Source organism: Lactuca sativa, chromosome 1, assembly GCF_002870075.4.
Source record: "Lactuca sativa cultivar Salinas chromosome 1, Lsat_Salinas_v11, whole genome shotgun sequence".
Classification (NCBI taxonomy): Eukaryota; Viridiplantae; Streptophyta; class Magnoliopsida; order Asterales; family Asteraceae; genus Lactuca; species Lactuca sativa.
In genome coordinates, this window is record NC_056623.2 from 157,274,708 (window position 1) to 157,281,563 (window position 6,856).

The following is a 6,856-nucleotide window of genomic DNA, read 5'->3' on the forward strand; positions in this document are numbered from 1 at the left end:
ACAAAATACAGATTGAGATATTCATCCTAAAAATAGAACTAGGGCTATTTCAAGTAAAAATGAGTTGTGGCCCCACGGATTGAACTAGCATGATATACTATAATTACACTTTTTTTATAGTTACATTACTCATTTATATAGTTACTATATTTAATTATGATCTTATTTCTTTAGAATATTACTCACACACACACACACACACACACATATATATATATATATATATATATATATATATATATATATATATATATATATATATATATATATATATCTGTGTCAATATATATTGTCAACAATTATAGGAGCGACAAATTTTAAAATGTAAACATTATCAAAAGATTTTATAGGTTTATGGAAACACAAAGAAGTAATAAGATATGTTTGCATTACTGGAAAGAATGAAAAATTCGTTCCACGAACTTGTGTGGAACTATTTTGTAGCAAAAACTATCCGTTGTACTAACTAACGCTCCTATATATAGTTGTCAAATAAGCATCTGAAAGAATCCTAAGTCGAAAGTTCGTAATTAAGAAAATACACTAAACGTTACAACTAGACACAATATATATATATATATATATATATATATATATATATATATATATATATATATATATATATATATATATGTTCAGGTTCATTTAAGACCATGTTAATTTTGTGAGACCAAATCTAAGAATAATTTTAAAATGCAAAACAAAAGGAAAAATCCAAAAACTCTTTTTTTAATTATAATTTTCGGAACTTTAGTTATCTAAAAAAGAACTAAATAAAAATAAAAAAAATCCCGTTTTATTTTTAAAACACGTGAAATATTCTAATAGAATATTACACTATAAATATAATCTAAAGTGATCTTTAGAATTTTAGAATATTTGACAGATATGTAGAATATTCTAATATTCTACTAGAATATGTAAAAAAATATATTTTATTTATTTATTTTGGTATTTTTTTTTGGAAAAAATATATTTTGAAAATAATATTATAAAATTGTTTTTTTTGAAAATTCTCAATTATTTTTTATTTTAAAAATGTTTTCGTTTTATTTACTAAATGAGTAGCTAGGATTGCGTCTCACGGTCTCATAAAATTAGGCCATCTCACATTAATAAATAAATATAAAGAAAATAAAAACCTACATTGATTTCACAAGTGGAGTGAGGACTAGATCGGGATGATTGGTGTGCCAAAGGCCAAAATCCCACCTTCATCACCACCAGTTAGACAATGTCCAAAGGAATTTGGTGCAATCCCTTGTGACAAAATTTGGGAAGTGACGGATATACTTTGTCTGCCCAATCCCATAATCCCATCAAGTGTTCTTTCGGTTTGACTTATATGTCCTGTTTCGGACGTGCTACAGGTGTTGATGCAAAATTCACTAAATCAACCATCTTATTTAAAGAGAATTAAAGAAGGAAGAGAAATTAAATTCTATAGTTGATGATACATGAGAACTTACCCAAATAAAACTGAAGCTGAAGTGTTCAACCAATCTGTCTAGCCAACAATTATTCTAAAATGCATCAAGTCGGATACAACATAACCTGATGTTCCACTACCATCTCCATATTGGAGATCGTAGGTGCATTGGTTATCTGAACATGAGTTGGATTTTGGAGAACATCTTTCGTCCTAGCATAAGATAGCAGAAGATGTTGACGATTTTGCTGGATCATAGATAGTAATAGGAATCTGTTCAAAGAAATAAATCATATATAAAGTACCAATACTAGTTAATTAAAAAAGTTACACCTTATAAGAAATGATCAGAACATACTTGCAGTGTGGATGATGTAGGGCAAGATTGATAGGGTTTGCAACCGACCAACAACAAGTCGCTTCCTGTATCAATCACTAAATAGTATTCTTTTACAGGGAATCCTAGCTTTATTTTTGTGTAGTACAATATACAACTTAACCAAATTACAACATGTTAAGGAATTGAAGAACAAGTGGCTAGGAACGGGAAAAATTGACTTGTTCACAAACTCTTTCAAGTATAACTAAAACATATGCAAGTATAGAACAAGTGCAAGTCTTTGTTCATAAAAAACTATAAAAGGAAACATGAGCTAGAATTGAAAAAACAATTACCAAGAACTTCAAATATGACATTTTTTCCCAAAATACCCCCGACAGCAAAACTCTGATAAAGAAATAACAATTGAAGAATATTTATAACCAAAAACGCTAAACAAAAACACTAGCGGTTGCATCAATGGAAGATCTAGGAAGACATTAGGATTAGCATAACAAGAAGAAACATCCATCTCATAATTTGCAATTCTATAATTCCCATACAAGTAATTTTAGGATTTCTACAAAGAACATTCCTTCGATAAACATCTCAAAACTGTCATGATTAAATGATTAATAGACGTCATATTCCAATTAAAAAAAAAAAACTAAAAAGAACAAGTTTCATTTTGTATTGTAACCCATTAGATGCAGGCGATGATGGTATCTCTGGATCTCCTGTGACTTCTTGTTTTTTATGCACCGATTAGTAGTAATCAACTAAGAAAGAGATTCAGGGATTGGTGGTCCAGTTTAACAACAAAAATGACGAATACTCCGGCGATAAAGAAAACATAAGACGACGACGGAATAGGAGGAAGATGAAGGGACCGGCGGTCTAGTTTCTTTACTTTCTTTTGTAATATAATAATTAAAAAATATTGGTTCGGAACTATTTCACTGTTTTTTGGTAAATATATTTGAAACTACCATGTATTGTAAATAATTTTTATGTTTACTATGATATGGTTAAAAACTCAACAAAAGTTGGTGTATGAACCCAACATCAAAAGGATCATAGGTTCCATATACTTCAAATCCAACAACCACATTTGGATCAGCATACTTGTGTAGTATTCTATGGTGTCTTAAACCATCTCTTTCCGTGAGTTGCTTCAACTCAACGCCATGGTTGGTGGGAAACGATCTTTCCAGCTTCAGAGTCGCCGCCGGAAACCCAAGAGCACCAACGACCTGCAGCAACACTAGACACAACAATGTCGAAGAAACCATTGGTCGTATAGAAATATAAGAGAAAAGTAATAGTGTTGGAATGAAAAATCGTATAAGAGAGAAGTAATATTGTTGGAATGAAAAATCATGTGGTGCATTTCATTACAGGGGAAATATATATACATGGAGAAGAAAACTATCAACCAACTGTAAACAATGATGAAATCAATTTCATTACAAAATACAGATTGAGATATTCATCCTAAAAATAGAACTAGGGCTCTTTCAACTAAAATTGGGTTGTGGCCCCACGGATTGAACTTACATGATATTTTATAATTACACTTTTTTGTAGTTACATTTCTCGTTTATATAGTTACTATATTTAATTACGATTTTATTTTTTTAAAATATTACTCATATATATATATATATATATATATATATATATATATATATATATATATATATATCTTTGTAGATATATATTGTCAACAATTATAGGAGCGACAAATTGTAAAATGTAAACATTATCAAAAGATTTTATAGGTTTATAGAAACACAAAGAAGTAATAAGATATGTTTGCATTAATGGAAAGAATGAAAAATTCATTCCAAGAAGTTGTGTGGAACTATTCTGTATCGAAAACTATCCGTTCTACTAACTAACGCTCCTATATATAATTGTTAAATATGCATATGAAAGAATCCTAAGTCGAAAGTTCGGAATTAAGAAAATACGCTAAACATTACAACTAGACACAATATATTTTTGAATCCAAACATATATATATATATATATATATATATATATATATATATATATATATATATATATATATATATATATATATAGGTTCAGGTTTATTTAAGACAATGTTAATTTTGTGAGACCAAATCTAAAAATAATTTTAAAATGCAAAACAAAAGGAAAAATCCAAAAACTCTTTTTTTAGTTATAATTTTTGGAAATTAAGTTACCTGAAAAAATAACTAAATAAAATTAAAAAAAATCCCGTTTTATTTTTAAAATACGTGAAATATTCTAATAGAATATTACACTATAAATATTGTAATGTGATGTTTAGAATGTAAGAATATTTGTCAGATATATAAAATATTCTAATATTCTACTAGAACATGTAAAAAATGTATTTTATTTATTTATTTTGGTATTTTTTTTTGGAAAAAATATATTTCGAAAATAATATTGGAAAATTGTTTTTTCGAAAATTTTCAATTATTTTTTATATTAAAAATGTTTTCGTTTTATCTACTAAATGAGTAGCTAGGATTGCGTCGCACGGTCTCATAAAATTAGGCCGTCTCACATTAATAAATAAATATAAATAAAATAAAAACTTACATTGATTTCACAAGTGGAGTGAAGACTAGATCGGGCATGACTAGTGTGCCAAAAGCCGAAATCTCACCTCCATCACCACCAGCTAGACAATGTCGAAAGGAATTTGGTGCAATCCCTTGTGATGAAATTTGGGAAATGACGGATATACTTTGTCTGCCGAATCCCATAATCCCATCAAGTGTTATTTCAGTTTCACACTAATAAATAAATATAAATAAAATAAAAACTTACATTGATTTCACAAGTGGATTGAAGACTAGATCGGGCATGACTGCTGTGTCAAAAGCCGAAATCCCACCTCCATCACCACCAGCTAGACAATGTCCAAAGGAATTTGGTGCAATCCCTTGTGATGAAATTTGGGAAATGATGGATATACTTTGTCTGCCTAGTCCCATAATCCCATCAAGTGTTCTTTCCGTTTGACTTATATCTCCTGTTTCGGACGTGCTACAGCTGCTGATGCAAAATTCACTAAATCAACCATCTTAATTAAAGAGAATGAAAGAAGGAAGAGAAATTAAATTCTATAGTTGATGATACATGAGAACTTACCCAAATAAAACTGAAGCTGAAATGTTCAACCAATCTGTCTAGCCAACAATTATTCTAAAATGCATCAAGTCGGATACATAATAACCTGATGTTCCACTACCATCTCCATAGTGGAGATCGTAGGTGCATTGGTTATCTGAACAAGAGTTGGATTTTTGAGAACATCTTTCGTCCTAGCATAAGATAGTAGAAGACGTTGACGATTTTGCTGGATCATAGATAGTAATAGGAATCTGTTCAAAGAAATAAATCATATATAAAGTACCAATACTAGTTAATAAAAAAGTCACACCTTATAAGAAATGATCAGAACATACTTGCAGTGTGGATGATGTAGGGCAAGATTGATAGGGTTTGCAACCAACCCACAACAAGTCGCTTCCTGTATCAATCACTAAATAGTATTCTTTTGCAGGGAATCCTAGCTTTATTTTTGTGTAGTACAATATACAAGTTAACCAAATTACAACATGTTAAGGAATTTAAGAACAAGTGGCTAGGAACAGGAAAAATTGACTTGTTCACAAACTCTTTCAAGTATAACTAAAACATATGCAAGTATAGAACAAGTGCAGGTCTTTGTTCATAAAAAACTATAAAAGGAAACATGAGCTAGAATTGAAAAAACAATTACCAAGAACATCACATATGACAGTTTTTCACAAAATACCCCCGACAGCAAAACTCTGATAAAGAAATAATAATTGAAGAATATTTATAACCAAAAACGCTAAACAAAAACACTAGCGGTTGCATCAATGGAAGATCTAGGAAGACATTAGGATTAGCATAACAAGAAGAAACATCCATCTCTTAATTTAAAATTCTATAATTCCCATACAAGTAGTTTTAGGATTTCTACAAAGAACATTCCTTCGATAAACATCTCAAAACTGTCATCATTAAATGATTAATAGACGTCATATTCCAATTAAAAAAAACTAAAAAGAATTTCATTTTGTATTGTAAGCCATTAGATGCAGGCGATGATGGTATCTCTCGATCTCCTGTGACTTCTTGTTTTTTGTGCACCGATTAGTAGTAATCAACTAAGAAAGAGATTCAGGGATTGGTGGTCCAGTTTAACAACAAAAATGAGGAATACTCCGGCGATAAAGAAAACATAAGACGACGACGGAATAGGAGGAAGATGAAGGGACCGGCGGTCTAGTTTCTTTACTTACTTTTGTAATATACAAATTAAAAAATATTGGTTCAAAACTATTTCACTGTTTTTTGGTAAATATATTTGAAACTACCATGTATTGTAAATAATTTTTATGTTTACTATGATATGGTTAAAAACTCAACAAAAGTTGGTGTATGTACCCAGCATCTAAAGGATCATAGGTTCCATATACTTCAAATCCAACAACCACATTTGGATCAGTATACTTGTGTAGTATTCTATGGTGTCTTAAACCATCTCTTTCCGTGAGTTGCTTCAACTCAACGCCATGGTTGGTGGGAAACGATCATTCTAGCTACAGAGTCGCCGGAAACCCAAGAACACCAACGGCATGCAGTAACTCCAGACACAACAATGTCGAAGAAACCATTGGTCATACAGAAATATAAGAGAAAAGTAATAGCGTTGGAATGAAAAATCATATAAGAGAAAAATAATATTGTTGGAATGAAAAATTTCGTGGTGCATTTCATTATAGGGGAAATATATATACATGGAGAAGAAAGCTATCAACCAGCTGTAAAAAATGATGAAATAAATTTCATTACAAAATACAGATTGAAATATTCATCCTACAAATAGAACTAGGGCTCTTTCAAGTAAAATTGGGTTGTGGCCCCACAGATTGAACTTACATGATATATTATAATTACACTTTTTTGTACTTACATTTCTCGTTTATATAGTTACTATATTTAAATATAATCTTATTTCTTTAAAATATTACTCATATATATATATATATATATATATATATATATATATA